At 44.2% G+C, this 20,938-nt stretch overlaps 1 long non-coding RNA gene across 2 annotated transcripts; it reads left to right on the top strand.

The window, feature by feature from the left end:
- The first annotated feature begins 8,231 nt into the window (after window positions 1-8,231).
- On the top strand, window positions 8,232-17,955 carry LOC138372417 (uncharacterized). Of its 2 annotated transcripts, none has more exons than XR_011230857.1 (5): window positions 8,232-8,390; window positions 16,795-17,136; window positions 17,230-17,390; window positions 17,483-17,579; window positions 17,663-17,955. It is a non-coding gene; the product is annotated as an uncharacterized lncRNA (long non-coding RNA). The 2 variants fall into 2 exon arrangements; XR_011230856.1 differs by having other exon boundaries at window positions 17,230-17,404.
- Window positions 17,956-20,938: the final 2,983 nt, after the last annotated feature.

The raw sequence follows: 20,938 nt of genomic DNA, 5'->3' as shown, positions 1-20,938 counted from the left end.
GGCCCTCTGGTATCTGTCCCTGTTCTCAGGTGTTCTGTTATTCTGTAGTTTCTTCATGTTCTTTTACTCAGTTGTTTCGCTACCTTGCATTCCTGGTTGAACCATGGGTTTTTCTGTTGTTTTTCGTTTTCTCCTTTTGGACGGGGATAAACCTGTTTGCAGCTTCCTGGCATTTCTGGGTGACAAAATACATCATGACCTGCACATTCTTGTCTCCAAGTTCTGTTTCCCATGGTATTCTCCTGAGGAAGTTCCTCATCTCGTCATATTTTCCTCTTCGGTAATTCAGTCTTTTTCCCTCCGATCCCATCCTTGGATAGGTTATCCCTACCTCCACCAAGTACTTAAAGGTCAGTACACTCTGATCACTCATTCCTATGGGGGCTTCAACTTTGACTTCCCTTATTTCTGACTCATTCAGGGTGAATATCAAGTCGAGTCTAGCTAGTTCATCATTGCCTCTCACTCTTGTGGGTTCCTTGACATGCTGGCTCAGAAAATTCCTTGTTGCCACTTCCAAGAGTTTAGCTCTCCACGTATCTGCACCTCCATGTGGGTCCCCATTCTCCCAGTCTATCTTTCCATGGTTGAAATCGCTCATGATTAAGAGTCTTGAGCCATTCCTGCAGGCAACTGAAGCTGCTCTATTATATTAATGGTCCCCATGTTGTTTCTATCAAACTCCTGTCTAGGTCTTCTGTCATTTAGGGGAGGATAGTAAATGACTGCCACTATTATCTTAGGTTTACCCATTGTTATAGTTCCTGTTATGTAATCTCAGAATCCGTCACAGCCCGGAATTTCTATCTCATCAAAACTCCAGTCCTTCCTTATCAGCAGGGCCACTCCTCCACCTCCTCTCCCTTCCCTCTCTTTCCTTACTATATAGTAGTCCTTTGGAAACACAGCATCTGTTATGACTCCTGACAATTTTATTTACGTTAGTCCTATTACATTAGGGTTTTCTTCTTGCGCCTTTTCTGCCAGTTCACTTGCTTTATTGGTAAACCCATCAATGTTTGAGTACATTACCTTGAAGCTCACTTTCTTATATCCAATTTCACCCTCACTCCCCACAAGTGTAGGAAGTTTTTCCATGGTCATTGCTACTTGGGTAGGCTCATCCTCCTGTGAGGTAGTTGCCAGGGGTTCAGGGGGAGGTGGAGTGGGGGATGGAGGGCTTAGGTCTTCCTCAGGCCTGCTTGGGGCAGGAAGAAGACCAGGGGCTGGGAAAGCAGGGGATACTTGGGGTAAAGGGAGTGGGAGGATTTGGGTTTCATGATGGGCATTGTGCAGGGGCAAGGAAGGGTTTGTGCTGGGGGATAGGGGGTGGGGCCCTATTGGGTGGTGGGCTGGGGTGTTGCATTCCCCCCTGGGGTTCCTGGGTTGCTGGACTGGGGTTCCCCACTCCCCTCTGGGATTGCTGGGTTGGAGGCTGAGGTTCCCTGGCTCCCTTCCCTCTCCTTGCATCTGCTGCCCTTACTATCTCGTCTCTGGTCATGTCCCTCTGAACATATACCTCTTTGTAGTTCCTTGCATACCTCAGAGTGCTCTTCTTTACTAGGATGTCCTCTTTGATGTCCTCGCTCTTGAATACTACCTTGATCAATCTCTTTTTGTCTCTGTTGTACTGGCCAATCCGGAAAAACTGTTCTGTCTCGTTCAGCCTTTTCCATTCCTATCTCCTTTAATATCCCTGCCACTGCAGCTTTGTCTATAGTCCTCGATTCGTCTCTTGTGGAGCCCTCTTGTTCCTTGACACCTACCACTACTACAGCTCTTTTCCTTTCCATTAGCTGGCTTGTGCATCTAGCTGCCTCCTGTGAGGTTACTGCTTTCATTACAACTTCCTTGACTGTGGACATTGCTCCTGGGCTCTTCATCATTTCAGCAAAGGTTGGGCCAGTTGTAGGGGTCCCTGTCATTCCTACATCTCCTGGTACCTGGGGGTTGGTCCCCTGGGCCAGAGTCTGAGGAGGGCCTGTTTTTAGGCTTTTTATCTCCGCTTGTGCTGCACTTAGTTCTATCTGCAGTTTACATATAGTTTCCCTCAGGTCCTTCAATTCCCCACTGACTTCCTTCCATGCCTTAGCAATCATCTCCATGTATGACTCGTCCAGTCCCTCTCCTCCAGCTTCATTCTGTTGTCTTGCCATCCCGCATGACCTGTGTGTGTGTGTGTGTGTGTGTGTGTGTGTGTGTGTGTGTGTGTGTGTGTGTGTGTGTGTGTGTGTGTGTGTGTGTGTGTGTGTGTGTGTTTGTGTGTGTTTGTGTCTGTGTCTGTGTCTGTGTCTGTGTCTGTGTCTGTGTCTGTGGGTGCGTGTGAGTGTGTGTTTATTGTGGGGGTGGCATGGTGGGGGGTGGGGGTTAACTGGTGGAGGGATGAAGGAAGAGGGAGTGAAAGGGAGAGGGGGAGTGAACGGGAGTGAGGGAGAGAGGGAAAGAGGTAAGGGATGGAAGGTCAGTCCCAGGGATGAGAGGTGAGGTTGGCGGTAGGCTGGTTTGTGCGTGTGTGTGTGTGTTTACATTGGCTTGTTATGGTGAGGAGTGGGGGTGGGGCTAGTCAGTGGCGGTGTAATGTAAAATACAGGTGTGAGAAACTAGTACCAAGCTGAGGCTCTCGAGCTACTTTTTCATATTTTAACTAAAGGTCAAAGCTAATTATTGAATAAAAAACACTGTACACCTTATATGACTGACTTTGGGAGGCACTCACCTCCGAGTAAGCATCCCACAGCACAATTAGGTGATTTATGAAGTGGTGTCCGCCTTAATTGTTGACTTCCCCGCCAGAGGTCCTCCGACGTGGTGGTCCAAATGCTTCCCTTCTCTTCCCGCTCAGCCCGCCACGGTCTTGCCACAAACTCGTTCTTTTTCAATTTTTTTTCTTATCCAACGTTATAAGAATTCACTATGTTGCGTTATCACTGGATTGCTGTATCCTTCATATGCCCAAAAGCTATGTTTTGGGCTCACTGGTACGTATATATCCCGAGAATATTGAAGTAATTCGCGGACTGCCATCCTACACTTCTGCCTTCCCTGGCCGTCCCTACACGTGTGTGTGTAACTACCTAAGTGTAGTTACAGGATGAGAGCTACGCTCGTGGTGTCCCGCCTTCCAAGCACTCTTTGTCATACAACGCTTTGAAACTACTGACGGTCTTGGCCTCCACCACCTTCTCACCTAACTTGTTCCAACTGTCTACCACTCTGTTTGCGAAAGTGAACTTTCTTATATTTCTTCGGCATCTGTGTTTTAGCTAGTTTAAATCTATGACCTCTTGTTCTTAAAGTTCCAGGTCTCAGGAAATCTTCCCTATCGATTTTATCAATTCCTGTTACTATTTTGTATGTAGTGATCATATTACCTCTTTTTCTTCTGTCTTCTAGTTTTGGCATATTTAATGCCTCTAACCTCTCCTCGTAGCTCTTGCCCTTCAGTTCTGGGAGCCACTTAGTAGCATTTCTTTGCACTTTTTCCAGTTTGTTGATGAGCTTCTTAAGATATGGGCACCACACAACCGCTGCATATTCTAGCTTTAGCCTAACAAAAGTCGTGAACAATTTCTTTAGTATATCGCCATCCATGTATTTAGAAGCAATTCTGGAGTTAGAAAGCTTGGCATAGGCTCCTCGCACAATATTCTTTGTGGTCCTCAGGTAATAGTTTTCTATCTAGCACCACCCCTAGATCTGTTTCTTTATCAGAATTATTTAAAGATTTCTCACATAATATATAGGTTGCGTGAGGTCTGTGTTCTCCTATTCCACATTCCATAACATGACATTTATTAACATAAAATTCCATTTGCCAAGTGGTGCTCCATATACTTATTTTGTCCAGGTCATCTTGAAGGGAATGACAATCATCTAAGTTTCTTATCCTTCCTATTATCTTAGCATCATCAGCAAACATGTTCATATAATTCTGTATACCAACTGGTAGATCATTTATTTAAACAATAAACATCACTGGTGCAAGAACTGAACCCTGTGGTACTCCACTTGTGACATCAGTCAGAAAATTTTTCATCCATGTTTGAAGCTTACCAGTCACCCCTCCAATATTTTCCAGTTTCCAGAACAAACTCTTACGTGGAACTCTGTCGAAAGCCTTTTTTAGGTCCAGATAGATGCAGTCAACCCAACCATCTCTTTCCTGTAATATCTCTGTTGCTCGATCATAGAAACTGAGTAACTTCGATACATAGGATCTTCCAGATCGAAAACCATACTGTCTGTCTGATATTATATCATTTCTCTCCAGGTGTTCTACCCATTTAGTTTTAATTATTTTTTCCAATATTGTGACTATTACACTTGTCAATGATACCTGTCTATAATTAAGGGGGTCCTCCCTGCTTCCACTTTTGTAGATTGGAACTATGTTAGCCTTTTTCCACACTTCAGCTACAACTCCTTCAAACAGGGATGCCTGAAAAATCAGTTGAAGTGGAATGCTGAGCTCAGGTGCACATTCTCTCAGAACCCATGGTGAAACTCCATCTGGACCAACTGCTTTGTTCTTATTTAGCTCCTTGAGCATTTTTTCCACTTCGTCTCTAGACACCTCTATGTGCTCTATGTTGTTCTCTGGAATTCTTATTGTATCTGGTTCCCTGAAGATTTCATTTTGTACAAACACACTTTGGAACTTTTCGTTTAATGTTTCACAGATTTCCTTTTCATTTTCTGTGAATCTATTTCCCATTTTCAACTTCTGAATATTATCCTTTACCTGCAATTTGTTGTTTATGAATTTATTGAATAGACCTGGTTCTGTTTTACATTTGTCTGCAATCCCTTTTTCAAAATTTCTTTCTGCCTCTCTCCTCACTGCCGTGTAGTTGTTTCTCGCATCTTTGTATCGCTGGTTTGTGTTGGGGTTTGGCCTCTTCCTGTATTGTTTCCATTTTTGTGTCTTTTGGTCTCTGGCCCTCTCGCAATTTCTGTTGAACCAATCCTGTTTCCTAGCTCTGCATCTCTGTTTTGGTATAAAAAATTTTGTGCCTTTATCATATATTTCACAAAACTTGACATACATCTCATTCACTTCCTTGCCTAGCAACAAGTCTGTCCAATTATACTCACTAAAATTTTTTCTAAGGTTGCCATAATGTCCTCTCCTAAAGTCAGGTTTTTCAATTGCATCAACCTAAATATTTTCTTCCAGATTATAACGCATTGCATACTTTATTCCCAAAAAGACATGGTCACTTTTACCCAAGGGAGAAAGGTACTGAATGTCAAATATTTCTTTCTTCTGGGTAAATATCAAATCTAGCATGGAGGGAACGTCCCCTTCCCTCATCCTCGTAGCTTGTTTAACATGTTGATACAAGAATGTTTCCAGGATGAGGTCTACAAATTTACAGGTCCAAAAATCTTCTGTTTTAGCTTCATATGCTTCCCAGTCTATGGACTTCAAGTTGAAGTCACCGACTATCAAGAGTCGTGAACTATCCTTATCCGCTCTCGCTATGATATCTCTCATTATTGTTATAAGACCTTATCGTTTACTATCTAGCTGCTCCTTTGACTATGTGCTGCTTGGCGGTGGACTATATGCATTCATGATCATTAGTTTATCATCCTCATGGTAGATCTCTAGTGCTATTATGTCAACTTCTTGTGGATTGGCAGTCATTTTTTTCGTTCACCTTTAGGTGTTCTTTCACCAGCACAGCATCGCCACCGCCTTTCCTAATTTTTCTGTCCTGTTTCCAAATTGAGTAGCCCCTTGGGAATATGACCTCATTTAAAATAACATCTTCAAGTTTTGTCTCCGTGAGTGCAACTATGGCTAGTGTCTGCAGCTGTATTACATCACTTAACTCCAGTATCTTCGATCTTCTCCATCTATGTTGGTTTATGCAATCTTCAGGAACTTGTTCCCCCTCTTCTTATTTTTCACTCCCCCTCTCTCTAATGATTTTGTTGGTTTGCCTTTATGTACCACTTTAATGGTCTGCCTACCCCTATCACTTTGTAGAAAAAAAAGAATTGATATCTTCTTCATCCCTGTTCTCATTTATACATTTTGCTTCAGCGAGGTTCAGTTTCAGCTTCTCTCTATCTTCTTTTGAAAGATCTCGTCTTAACGACCACACTTTCCCATCCTCATCACTTTGTAATTTTCTAGCATTCCTTAGTACTTCTACCATCTGTTTGGCACCATTTAGGGTGATCCTCAAAGGTCGATCTTTCCCTTTTACATATCTGCCTATTCTCCTGTAGTCGCAAACATTCTCTATGGTTGTAAGACCTTCCACGAGGCTAGCAATTTTATCTACTACTTTCGCTTCTTCTACAGCTCTTTCTGACCTAGATGTTATTTCCTTTTCTTTGCAGCCAAAAATTATCAGGGACTTACTCCGATCAACTGTGCTTTGCACCAACTTCGGGTTAGACGCCAATTCTTTTCTCACTTCCAGCCTAATTTTTTTTTTCTTGGTTGCTGCAGTGTTTGACTTCCTTTACTGCTTCTTCAATTTTTTCCTTCTCCTTGGCCACGTGTGTGCATAGGTGAGTTGCATATTTTTCTTGCACTGTACTATTCCCTGTGTAACTTCCTCCATTTGTGCTGACAAAAGCTGTTTCTCCTGTTGAATTTCCTTACCTAACCTATTGTAGTCATTTATGTTTAAACTTACTTCAACTTCTTCCAAAGCTATTTTTAAGTTTATTTTCTTCTTCCGTGGCTTTGCAATTTGTTTCCAATTGATTCTTATCCTTGCAGAAGTCTTTCACTAAACCCTCAAGACATAAAACTTTGCTATTTAAATGGTCATTACTTTCTTTCAATTTACTAATTATTTCTACATGAGAGTTCACTATAGTATCTAATTTTACCAACTTATTGTATAGACTGGTTATATCAATGCTTTCTTCACTGAATCCAGCAAAGTCAAGCTCTGTTTTGTATTTCCTCTTACCGGCGGCCATCTTGAATATTGTTCTCTGCACTGGAAACACTAGGGCAACTTTTTCTCATCCAATTTTTCACTTCCCTTGGCACATTCCTGTTATCTCACCTATTATTCAAAAGCACTATACCTTTATGTTCTCTGGGACACCACTCACTATCATCCTGTACTACAATCCTGTGTGTGTGTGTGTGTGTGTGTGTGTGTGTGTGTGTGTGTGTGTGTGTGTGTGTGTGTGTGTGTGTGTGTGTGTGTGTGTGTGTGTGTGTTTGTGTGTTGCTATTACGTGCAACAGATGGCGTTGTTTTTGAAAAAAAACATGTTTGTTTCTGTCACAGGTGTCTGTCATACTACCTATATAGTAGGTATATAAAAACATGTGCATATTCGAATGGAACGTTGTGTCAGAATTTCAAAGCAATCGGTGAAGAACTTTTGGAGAATACAGCATGTGTGCTGTTACATCCAACAGATGGCACTGTTTTTCAAAAAAAGCATGTTTTTTTCCTGTCATAGGTGAGGCATATATAGAGTAGGTATTTAAAAATACGCGCCTATTCGAATGCAACGTTGTGTCAAAATTTCAAAGCAATCGGTAAAGTGGTTTCGAAGATTTCTCTCACTTGAAAAAGCATAGTTAAAAAATAAAATATGTTTTCCTCACAGGCGTGACATCTATATAGTATGTATATAAAAACCCGCTCGGATGCGACTGGAACGTTGTGTGAAAATTTCAAAGCAATCGGTGAAGAACTTTCAGGGATTAGAGGTTTTTAAGAAACGAACATTTCCATTTTTATTTATATAGATATTTGAACTGACAATTCATCTTTAATATAGTTCACACTACTAGAGGAACTTTACAACTGTAAACTTATTAATTCTCCTTAGTATGGGAACCTTTTATAAGCATCTTAGTACAAGTAAAAGTTATTACATTAGTGCTAAATATACTGTGAGTGTCTGTCTTGGGAGCGCAAGTCTTCCCCTCATCCATCTCTTCTCCATCTCTATGTTGTAATTAACAATAAGGTAAATGACTATAAATAATAAATATTTAAACAATACATAAACAAAATCTACATAGCAGTGAAGGAGGTCAAGTAATGTTCCGTTAATTATGGGGTTAAGTGGCCCTTGCCTGCATTGTTGATATTGTCAATGGCCACTTCTGGCAGCGGCCACTGGCCACCTCTGGCAGCGGCCACTGGCCACCTCTGGCAGCGGCCACTGGCCACCTCTGGCAGCGGCCACTGGCAACGTGCATGTTATGGTCGTAGTGGCAGGAGTAACTAGCGTCTTAGACCCCAGTTGAGGCGCAGCCAATTACAAGCCAAGATGGATCTGTTGCGTCAGACTATTAACCAATGAGAAGCAGTGTGGTGAGTATAAAAGTGGGAGCTGGAGCCGTGGTGTGTCAGTTACCTCCTCTCCACGGCAAGACATCTTATCATAGCGAAGGTTTGTGTTTTGTTAAGTTTTGTTGAAATGTTTGTTATAGGTTGTTTGTTGGTTTTTATGTTTTTTAAGTTGTCTAATAGGTGTTATTATAGACGTTAAATTGTTGAACGTATTTCATAACTTGTAACTTCCCACCCCCCCCCCCCCCCTTACTTCACAGCCAAACTAGTAGTGTCGTGAGTCAAACAGTTGTCAACTAAATGACGCAAGTTATTAACCACTTCAACAATATTACATTCCATGTTTATACCTAGTAATCTTCTATGGCTATATGTAACTAGATGGCATATAATCGTGCCTTTGATTCATATCCAGATAAATTACTCCTAATGTGAATTCCTAATATAGTTTTAAATTGTCTTCCACACGACTAAAATGGAGTTCTTAAGAATTATTAACAAAGTGATTATTCTTAAATGACATTAAAAGAGTCTCTTGATTTCTATATTACCTTGTGGAGTGGGTTAACTGGTTTGGGTATAAAACTGCTAAAATTCGTGTATTTAATTAATTTTGAAACTATCATAACTCTTGTACAAGAATTAAAATCGGCCATGACTTAATTTTAATTATTAACTTGACTGAAATTCCCTAAACCTCAAGCCTATAATTGGCTTGAGCAGTTAAACCTCTAAAGACCCTATACTGACAAACTTGCAGGGAGCTTGTGTAACGGGTGTTGGAAGGAAAAGTTGTCTTGATTCAACATGCCCTTTGCACCTTCAGGTCTAACAAATGATTCCTCCTGGTTTTGTTACACTTTACTAAATCTGAATTGGTAAGATTAGGTTTACACTAAGTAACTTATCTAAAACTCGGCCTCGATCATCTTGGCTGTCGTATGGAAAAAATGGCCACTCTTTCATCATCAGTGGATACTGTATTTAAATGGCAATTATTGCTGGTATAAATATTGCGTAGAAAATTTCGCCCTTGTGAATATAAAGTACTTGTGCTTCTTGAGGATCGTGGTGCTTGACGAATTGGTCTTCATAATGGTGCACTAACATAACTAGTAAACGCCCCCTTTACCTACTGGTGTTTTCTGATGCATGACGGATCATCGCTGACTTTCCTGAAGTGACAATTAATGCCAGTTTTAATTGAAACCTTAACTGGCAATTATCTTCCTGGTCAGATAATATCCCACATTCTTCAGAATGCCACAACCTCTATTCCACGCATGTACTTTACTAAAGCTCTTGAAGGTTTATTACTACAAACTTGTCATAAATCTTGCCTCGTGTTTTAGTATAGTGAGGGAGTATTCAAAGCTACCACAATACTCCTAAATAGGTATATCTTAAAGGGTCCCCTTGCTCAGTGTAAACCCGCGATTCATTTGGGGGAGGCAGTTAGTTCACTGCAATTACTCTAAACTGGAAGGTAAAGCCTGGCAGCAATTGAAGTAATTTTTTTTTTAAGCATAATGCAAAACTACCAATTTTAGCAGTAAAATTACTCGCCAGGGTGAATGCTATTGCCATAAAACCTTAACATTGACATCTGGTAGATAACCACGTGTAGGTTAATCTACAAATTATGTAAGTGTGTTTTTTTTTCAATAAATTTGAACTACTGAATATGGTGGACACGGAACATGCTGTTCTTAATGAAGTTGACCAGAATGTTAAGTTAGACTCCTTGCATTTGCTTCCATAAACTCTGACTTTTCGTGCAACAAATGCTACACAACTCCCACGTCCAACAGTTTTGGACATAGTGGTGGTGGGGGGGGGGGAGGGGAGGAATCGGGATGATAAAACTACTGTAGTACATGTACTGAACCATGACTTTATATTGCCCGGCACCTCCAAACATTAGTACTTCTAGTCTTGGAGGTTAGCACAAAGATCTTGCCGAAAACTTATCCATGGAATGAACTTTAGGGTGAAAGGAAAGTCATTTCACCTAGATCAAAATGATGCGTAAAGCTGCAAAGGTTCCTGACCCAACAATGTAAACTCTAAATTGCCAGCGATGATGAATAGCTAGTGGACGAACTTTCTTCGAAAGTGGTATGCATGGAATGGGTCTTGCAAGATAGGTTTAAGCTTCCTAAACCTTGTGAAAGTACGGCCCCTTTGCCCTCTACAGAAAGTTGATACAAAGAGCACGTGCGTGTATTGAACCTATAGGGCACTGATCCTCATGGACATTAACTTTTCTAACCAACCGGGTATCTAAATAGAGAACAAAGCCTCTTCTGTTGTAGTAAAGGCTAAACATTACACACGACCTGCAAAACGAGACTAAGGGGGGGGGGTGGATACTTTGCATTTTCTTGTGGTCGTACCAGTGGGATCACAAACTCGTTGGAGAAGAGTTTACTGCCTTAAACGTGCTCTAGTATTTTTCCCAGGCCAGAGACCAGGTGTATAACATTGATTATTGCTCTGGCAATAGTGTTTAACCAGTCAATGGAAACTTTGTTGGAATTAGTTTTAACTATGTTCATGTAAACAGTAATTGCAGCAATCGATGGATAATTGCTACATGAAGCTCCCTCCGTGGTGTCCCCTTGCCGTGATGAAGCTCGTGTACACGTCCCTGGGACCAGTGATGGTTGCCTTTGCCCCTTTTTGGGTGGTGTACGTTCAGAAGAGAACCACGTAGTGGCCTCGTGAGCCATCGGACCACCTGCTGGAGGGGGGAGGTCCCCCCCTGAGTGGCTGGTCAAGTGTCCCGGCTGGGGCGATAGGGTGAATGGGGTCTTGGCACCAGTATGGGAGACTAGACGACGTAGTAAGACTCCTCTGTTGAAAAGGGGAGCACCGCTGGAGACGACGCACCCTTCCTGCAATGGCGCGTGCTCGGCGTACCTGGCTACCATGGTAGGTGGTGTCCCTTGGTTCCAGGTCCCAAACATTTAGATTGATTGATGCATGACTGACAAGACTTCTTACTCGCTCGTGGGGTGGGCGACCAGGCTCCCCGAGTCAAACTGTCCTGGAAGACTTTGCTCTGTATCTCCTACTACAGGACCTGTTCTGGGCCCATAGCAGACTACTCTGGCCTGCTCCCCTCCCTCCTATGTCGAGGAGGGTAGTCCCCAAACCCTCTGTGGTGACCGCCTCGTCCCCTTGCACGGCTCCATCTTTGTCACTACTGCACCTTATGACCCTTCTCGAAGTTCTCGCCGTTGTCACCTTCACGGCCGCTCTTGTATGCTCCCTTCCCATGCTAATTTGTACCATTCCTAGATTGGTCCTGCTACGCGGCCTAAGTACTTTGAGCTCCATCCTTTGGATTCTACTAGACTTCCCCCCCCCCCAGTCTCGGCGAGAGTCGTTGCTGATCCTTCTAAAGATGCAGCTACTCGCTTGGCTGCCTTATCCTGCATTAGCGAGACCCCTTTTTGCATAGCAAAGAACGCTGTTAAATACTAGTCATGGCACAGTTCTCGTGTATCATGTTGTAACCAGTGGGTGTTGGCAATCTAAAAGACTGCCACGAGGATATGAAGAATCAAAGGCCATTCTGTCTTTCAGGTAGACATGTTTACTAGACACCCCCCCTCCCCTCGTGGTCGTTGCCGTCAGCCCCTTCGGGTGGTGATTTCTTTTGATGTTAGGACCCTTCTGACCTGTCATTCTTGCTGGTGCCAGATGCTCCATTCAGGAGTACGTTCCATCTCATTGGCTCTTATAAAAAGTACTGGAAGTTTTGGCATGGTGCCCTCGCATGCTCCAATGTTGCCTCCACACAAGACAAGGGTGTAAGTTGGAGTAGACTTCTCCCCGGGCTCCTTTCCTCAATTGCAGTGAGGCCGACCCTACTTTCTCTCACTCGTGCTCTTGAGCTAATCTTGATTTCGGGGATTAGCGTCCCCGTGGCCTGGTCATCGGACCCCCCCCCCCCCCAGGAAGTGGCCCACAGCAGCTCACTCCCAGGTACCTATACCCTGCTGGGTAACGGGAACATCAGTGTGAAAGACTTGCCCATTTCTCTGCCTCCACTTCGGATCGAACCTCAGGCCTAAGAATCCGAAGTGCTGTCCTCTTGGCTGCCAGATACTAGTGTATAGATTACAAACTTGAGGCAGCAGTCTTCCACCTGAAACACTGGGGAAAGTTTCTTTTTCTGAGAAGAGGTTCAACTCTACCCTCTCCCTGTACGACTCTTATGTTCACGTGTTGCACTCCCCCCCCCCCCCCCCCCCCTCTCCTCGTCCTTCCTCAGTCTCGCAACCACTTCAGGCCTTATACCCAGGCACGCCCACCTCCCCAGTTCCTTTGTTTGGTCCAGAATGGTTCCCCTCTTTCTGTCAGGGGTTCCCCTTATTTCTACTCGGTTTGTCATGTCTCTTCTCCTTTTTCTCCTCTCCCTCTGGTCCTCCATCTCTTGGTTCTCCACGCTGCTTGTGTGTGGGCTGATGTCCATTACATTCCCAGAGATATTGTTCACTCTCATGTTGAGCCCCCTCTTCCTGCTATTAAAGTTTCTTTGGCCCCCGCTCCCCTCTTGGTTGCTGAGGTGCGCTCCCCTCTTGCTGTCCTTGACTGCCACTCTTGGTTGTCTCCTCTGCCTCCTCCTCTTCTGGACCCTGCTCCCTTCCCTCCATCTTTAATCATTTTACCCATTCCGCCTGACTTTGCTGACCCTGAGCTTCTTTAATGTGTTGTTCCTTTTCCACCCTTTTCTTCTATGTTGCTATGTTCTTTATTGTATTTTCTTCAGTGTAACTTTCGTGGATACTACGCAAATTTCCTTACCTCCAGCTTCTAATTTCAGTTTTCGCCTCTGTCTCAGGAGCCAGTGCTTGGGTGCTCGTCCTGGTAGCTTCCATGGCTATTAGTTTCTCAACCCTTCCCCTTCCCCCCCCCCCCCCACCTCCCAAATGTCCAGGTTGCTCTTCCGGTTCTTAGAAAAAAAAAAAAATTCATGATTCCTTGCCTGTGCTCCTGCTAGAAGATTTAAATTGTCAACATACCCTTTGGGGTGATGTTTTGACACATGGGGTCGCCTTTTTGAACCGTTCCTCTCTTCTTCCATCTCCTGAATTCTGGCGAGCCCACTTATTTGGATTCTCAGACTCGCACCCCTTTCCTGTCTTTATCTTTCTCTTTGTTCATCTCTTTACTTTGATTTCGTGTGGCAGGTTCTTGATTATCTCCATGGCAGTGTCCATTTTCCTATCCTTGTTACACTTTTCCGTTTCACCCTCACCACTCCTTCCCTAGGTGCCAGTTTGCTGAAGCTGACTGGCGCTTCTTTACCCTCCATGTTACTACCTCCAACGTTTCCATTCTGCCTCTCCCTCGTGGCCCTCCTTTTTTCATGAGTCTTCGACATAGCCCGCACTCTATTCCTCGCTCTCCTTCTCGGGGAAGGCGGAAGTGCATTCCCTGGTAGACTCTGCTCGGGCTGTAAGCATGCAGCCTGGGCGAAACTGCAGACGGTTGAGTCTTTTCTTTTGTTTCGGAAAGAGTATGGTGGCCCGAAGGACCATCAGTACAGCTAAACATGTGTACTGTCTTGTCTCCACCATTACGTCTGAAACTCCTCCTGCTGCAGATCTGGAAGCGTGTCTAAAAGATAGTGGGCAACTTGGTTCACGATGTCTCACCAGTCCTTCACCTGTGATACTTTGTACGTATGGGGGGAGGGACCGGTTGCACATCGTGACGAAATTGGGTTTCCACTTTTTATGTTGGCTCTGGTTCTCGTCTTCGTAGAGCTTTCCTTAAGTCTTCTTAATCTCTCCCTTTAGATTTCTGTAGCCATCTCGGCCTTCCCTATAACGATCCCTTCTGAGCTTCTCTGCCGTAGCCCTCTGTGGTTCTACGGTGGTGGACTCTGATGCCAATCATTGAGATGTGCGGGGAGGGAGATTGTGAAACGTCTGATATTTTCGTCTCTAAACGTATTTAGAGTCGGTTTAATCAGACCTGGGAGTCGTAGTCAATCATTGAGGACTGGCTCGATGCGGTTGTCCTCCCATTATGGAAACCACTTTAGGTCATCCCTCGACTACCCTTTCCTAGGTTTCCGCCCTATTGCCCTCAAAAGTTGTCTCTAAAGTCTTAACGTATGGTTAATGTTCGTATGTAGTTCTTGGAACACTATCACCACGTCTCCTTCTCGGCTTGGTTTTAGCATGTGCTGCAGCACAACAGATGTCCTGGTGAACTTGGTCTCTATTCGTACTACTTTTGCTGCAAGGATCTCTATTGTTGCCGTCCTTTTTGACCTGGAAGAGCCTCTTAAGGCTCTTTGAGCCAGAATATGATGCTGCCTTCCTGGCGGTATCATATTCTGTTCAACTTCATTCTTTTGGCCTTTGTGGGAATCTTCCCCCTCGTCTGCTAAAGTTTCATCTCCTCGTTCCTTTAGGGAGGCTTGGTACAACTCTCTGCACGTTTAAGGCAATATGAGGGTGTACCCCAAGGTAATGTTCTGAACAAAATAAATTTATTTGGTTGCCCTCAATGATCTTCGTTCCTTCTGGCCTCTTCTCGTCTCTGTCGACGATCTTAACCTTGCTATCGGTGATGATTCGCCTCTTCAACGGCGTCTTCAACTTGCAATTGATGCCGTGTCGTCTTGGGCCATCGATCATGGCTTAGTTCTCTAAAATTTGTTCTATGACTTATCCTCGGAGGCGTGTAGTTCTTTCGTCCATCCTTGTTGCTTCATGGTCTTCGCCTTGAATAAAAATTGCGTTAAGGTTATGGAGTTCATCTTTGACACTCGTTTGTCTTGGTCGCCCCATATCTCTTACCTGAGTTGAAAGCTTTAAGGCCCTTAACCGCCTCAAAGTGTTGTCCTATATTTCTTGGAGGGATGGGGGGGGGGGGGGAAGAGATGGGTGCACACTCTCCTTTTTACATTCTTCTCTCGTCCTATCTAAACTAGATTATGGTTGCCCTGTTTACTCGCCTGCTTCTACTCTTCGCAGTTTTGATGCTTTGCACCATACTGGATTGCACCTCTGCTGTAGTGCCTTTTGTTAAACTCCAACCCTCGGCTTGTACGTTGACACTAGCTTCCAATCTCTACAGGACTGCCATAATTGCTACTGTCTTCGCTATTCTGTGCGGTCCTTAAAACTTTTTCTCCAATCTCTGTCGTGCTTTGCATTTTACCCCTCTTGTATTACCTGTCCCTCTTCACCACCTCCCTTGTTTTGTCTGTGTATATCTAACATTATTCTCATTAGGTCCTTAGTTCTAATGTTTCTCAACATTAATTTTTTTTTTTGGGGGGGGAGGAGGGGAGACTCCATCACCAATTGAGTACCCCTGCCAAAGTTTTGTACATCCTTGAACCGCATCACTAAAGCATTTACGCCTCCTATGATTCTGAAAAGCCTTTTCCTTGAGCACTTTTCTTCACACATCCGCTTGGTTCCAATCTTCACCGATGGGTCTAAGTCTGCGGGCGATGTAGGCTACTGTTTTTCCTGACCGCACTTGTGTATTGCCTCCCTTCAGAGACTAGCATCTTTAGTGGAAATTTATGCTATTCTCTCTACTGTCTCCTGCGTTCTGTGTCAATCCTTTGTGGTTGTAGTTAATTCTCCTCGTGGCTCTAGGGTCCCTTAATCCTGTTCATCCAGTGATTATCGAGAAGCATAGGTTGTTGCTCATCTCTAAACTTATCTGTAACTTTGCTGGGTTACCAGCCATTTTGGTGTTTAAGCGTACAGATGCTGCTGCTAGAAAGCCTATCTGTTCTTGTCCCATCTCCAGTAAAGGTATTCTGGCTTTTACCCAGTTATTCATTCCTCCATCCTTGCCTGTTGGCAGGGTTGTTAGTTTTCTGCAGTTGATAACAAGCTGTGGGCTTTTAAGCATAGTTTCCCCCCCCCCCCTTCAGTGTCCTTCCTCCTACTGGCGGCAGGAAGTGACTCTAGCAAGGTTGCATATCGGTCACTTGCTTAATTCACCATCACTAAGGAGCAGGGCAAAACTCCATCAATTGTCCAAATTGCATTTTTCTGCGTTCAGTCGTGCATGTCCTTATTGAATGTCTTGACTACCAGGACGAGGGTGTTCTGCTTTCCTACCGTTCCTTGCAGTCGCTTGTCCCTCGATAGTTCGTGGTGAATGGGGTGCTTTTGATATCTTTCGCCTTGAGTCTTTATTCTATATTGGCATCATCGATGATATTTAGCGTCCTCTGATTATTTCGTGCATTTGATGGTGCTACATAGCCTTCCCAGTTTGATGCCTTCTTTTAATAATTACTTACTATGTCAAAGTTTTTTTTTGTGTGAAACTTCACTACTGAAATCTTTAACTTGTCTAAAATATACTTACGCATGTATGTGCTACTTTGAATCTAGCAAGTTTTGCAAAATTATTACTTCCAAAATGAAGACGTACTTTGTTTACTTGTGATGTAACTTAACAATAGTTGTCAGTTACTTGTTTTTTGTAATATTTTAATCTCGTTACAGATGAGTGTCATAATATTTCTGGTGATTGCGACGGGAGTGATGCCATCCTGGGCCCAATACTTCATTAGAGACGACGCTGCTCCTGTCATCTTGGGAGTCACTGTTGACAGGCCATTCGTTACCTCAACTGAACCTCTTGGTATCTGAAGGCGGCCCCACCCAACCTCCTCAACCCCAGCAACCCTCCCACAACTACCAGCCCAACAACCTGTGTTTGTTCAGCCACAACTACCAAGCCAGCCTCGGGCCTTCATTCCTCAGCCTCAACAAGTATCTTCCCTATTGCCTCCCTTTACCTTCCGTCCAACTTCATCTCTATGTAACCATGCTGCTAAACCCCTGGTAAGACGTTTTATTTTCCTTTAATATAGCAGTGTTAAGGTTAAATGGCACTTAAAATGAGCCCCCCACATAATGTGTATTCCAACTGGTCAGGTTGACGAGGTAGAGGACGGCAGAGCGTATCACTTCTCATGGTGTCACGACTCTGGTAGACTCTACACCTGGGAGCAAGCAACCTATTACTGCTCTGGCCGTGGCAACGGCTTCCAGGCCGTCAGTATTGAAAGTCTCAGGAAGCAAGAATTAATCTCCAGGTTCCTGATTGCACGCAAGTTGACATGCTAGTATTGGAGTATAACTTGGCCTGGAGTCGCTAACTTGGATGTAATGAAATTATATATTTCAGACATCAGCGACATCTGGACGAGCGGCAACAAACGTAACTCGAGGTCGTGGTTATCTGGCACTTCCTCTCCCTACTCTAACTGGTCTAGCACCGGCAGGTGAGAACTAGTTTGTTGACCGTAAACACTTGTGGTGTTGATTGGTAATGATCATGGCATTGAGTACCACTTGTCTTCCCCAGGCGAGGACTACCACAGCCAGACAACGATGAAGGCAACGCGGACTGTCTGGCGGAGTTAAACAACCAGTATAACGATGGTGTCACTTGGCACGACTCCTCCTGTTTCCGCCTGAGGCGTGTCATCTGTGAAGCTCCACGCTTCTATGTTCAATAGTTATTCTCCATTTGTTCTCATTATTGTAATATTATAACTAATGGCAGTAAGCTTTTAATCCTATTGATTCATTTTGTCTTAGAGTAAGAATTTTTAATAAAAGAATCTGATAAGTGTGTTAATATAAATACTAAACACACACTTTGTTTTCATTCTCTGAAGTAGTTTGTCTACATCGCTCATCTTCCAAACACGTTTGATCTGTTGGGGGGGGGGGGGGGAGACAAAAGGAATAATGTCAATGTAGCGACCGTGAGTTGTTAAATAGTCTGGTTATGGATTTGTCTATCAGTTTGCAGACGCCTACCTGCTAGCGAGGTCAGAACTGTAGTGTTGACCAGACTATAAGGCAACCTGTCCTCACTAAGTTGTTTAAAGCAGTGGCACTTCCCCAAATGCATTCATATCATTTAACCCCAATCAGGCAAAGAAAAAAAACTGAAGGCAATAGCCTTAGGCAGAAGGGGTAGCAGTGTGCTTTACATTTACAAGCATGTGATTAGGTAAACTATGGGCGTCTGTGATGTCGCTGGCCGTAGGAGGAAAAGTTATCAGAACCGTTTGAGACTGTCGTGTATCAGTGATTTTTCTCGCTAACCTATGCTCCTCTGCGAACACTGTCGGCATGAGACATCAATGGTTATAAGTGTGTACTGCCAGTATAACCAGGTAACATATGTCGCCACGCATTATATCTGAATTAATATGAACACTGATCTTTAGCCACGAGGTACTTGTGCCCTTACATAGGGTGATAACCAATGCTGGGTGCACACCACTTCAGTCGTTGGGTACAAATCTAGCAGATAACCATTCCCTTAGACTGTAAGATTTATCTTCACGCGCACATTATGTTGCACAATTCACTTAAGGTTTGATACTGGCTACGCAATTATATTTATGGACCAAATGTCTAAGCCACCTACCCTGGAGGCTAGCATCTTCAGTTAAACTTGCTGGAATATTTTTTTTTTTTTTTTTCCTGTAAATGGTTATTTTTGTGGCTGATGCACATATGGCTCTGCAATTGTTTAATCCTTTGTGGATAGGCGAAGTAAAATTTTGGCTTACTCTTCTCCGATAGATTGAAGACTACTTAGCTAGGTTCCCAGCCTTATTGAGTTATTCTCTTGAATAGAGCACGGATACTGCTGCTAGAATCTATCCGCGTTTGAATTATTTCCTGAAGTCCTTCCCTGTACGACTTTATGCCAAATCATTCATTCCTCGGACACAAGCCATTGGCAGTCGTATGAAGCAGGTAACGGTGTTCTTACAGGTAGCTTGTCCCCTTGGCCTGCCTGCTTCCACCTTAATTGGCATTGGAAAACGGCTCTTGCTAGGTAACGCATTGGTCATATCCGCTAAACTCGGCGGAACTTAATTGAAGACTCTTCCTCAATTCAAACTGTATTGGTCGTGCATATCCTTGGTGAATGTCCCAACTTTTCAGAACATCTCATGCTACCTAGTAAATACTTGTGGTCATTTGTCCCTAAATAAAATCCTTAGAGATACAAACATAGCTTGACCTAAGCATTTTACACAGCCTCGGTGATAAGTAGTGCCATTTAAATATCCAGTGACAGATTGTGCTGGTCTCTCCTGATTGGTGCCTCCTTTTAATAATTACTTCCCAGTAAAGTTCTCGTTCTTGAAGGGGGGGAGGGGGAGATGACTATTTCATTGGGAAGTTTGTCTGTTAATGCTCTAATACAAGATGTCTAAATAATTTGGGGATCTGGATAGTAATGAGCAGAAGAGCTGAGCAGCTGCTCTAGGAGTTTCCACCTCGCTTAACTATAAAAAGGCAGTGCCGGGCAGTACAAAGCTGCTTCTGTTACTCAAAGGGGTGTAATATTTAAAGCAAGACAAACATAACATTGGTATTGGTTTCTACATAGGGACATGACATTCCTTGCATTAGCGATATCCTGAAATGTTTACAATGAAGTGCACGATTGAAAGTAGGGAAATACATTTTCGGAAAAGAGCAGGACCTTGTTCCACAAAGTATCCACGAGTTAAACTAGTGTGGCTGATGTGCAAACTAGCCACAAGTTTCCACCATCTTGAGGTTATCTTGAGATGATTTCGGGGCTTTTTTAGTGTCCCCGCGGCCCGGTCCTCGACCAGGCCTCCACCCCCAGGAAGCAGCCCGTGACAGCTGACTAACACCCAGGTACCTATTTTACTGCTAGGTAACAGAGGCATAGGGTGAAAGAAACTCTGCCCATTGTTTCTCGCCGGCGCCTGGGATCGAACCCAGGACCACAGGATCACAAATCCCGCGTGCTGTCCGCTCGGCTCCCGACCATTATCTAAGGTAGAAAGGCCATAGGTAAATATTGGTTATGCACTCGTGTTTGGGGAACCGTGTCTGAGAAGTTGTTCGTGAGCACACTTGTGGGGCCTTGTCTGTGCTGACTGTTTGGGAGGATGGGGGGGGGGGGGGTGCTGGTGCCCAGTCCCCCTCCCCATCCGGAACGTTGGCGTCGTGAGGGGACTTCATGGACGGCTGCAGGAGTGTGATGCTCCGTGGACAGTCCTGTCCTTTTCTGGCGTTGCACTCCAGCTGCTGTCTAATCTAATTGTGCCGGATTGCTTTTCCTTTTCATTGTTTCGTTTTTCACCCCCTCTTCTCCTATCTGCTTGTCGTTAACTGCCGACCTTTTGCTTGTCTTGGATTCTATCTTTGGACTTCTTCTTTTTTGACGCCCGGGTGCTTGAGGCATACTCTTGCACCCGTAGAACTGTAGTACCCAACGTCTCTAGCGAGGGGAACCTTTTATTGTCAAAACCCCTTTTCGTCGCTGAACCCGATCTCGACGGACTGACGATTCTTGAGGTGGCGTTTGTGGGGGCGTATACTCACGACGCACCCCTAGGGGGCCCCGGCATGATCGGCGATAGCTCCCTGTTGGGTGTCCTGCCTCAAATTGTGACTCCATGGTGGGTATGGGGGCACATTCGTGGATGAATTTCACTCTTCGTACCTATGTCTTGAAATGCTTTTGTTGTACCCTCTCAGGCTCGAGGGGTGGGCGACCAAGCCCCGAGTCGGCCTGTCTTGGAAGACTGGGCTCTGTAGCCTCCGCTGCATTGGGCCCCGACCTTGCTCC

The sequence above is a fragment of the Procambarus clarkii genome, chromosome 38 (genome assembly GCF_040958095.1).
Source record: "Procambarus clarkii isolate CNS0578487 chromosome 38, FALCON_Pclarkii_2.0, whole genome shotgun sequence".
Classification (NCBI taxonomy): domain Eukaryota; kingdom Metazoa; phylum Arthropoda; class Malacostraca; order Decapoda; family Cambaridae; genus Procambarus; species Procambarus clarkii.
The sequence above is the reverse complement of the archived record's forward strand: the minus strand, read 5'-3'. Positions and strand labels throughout refer to the sequence as shown.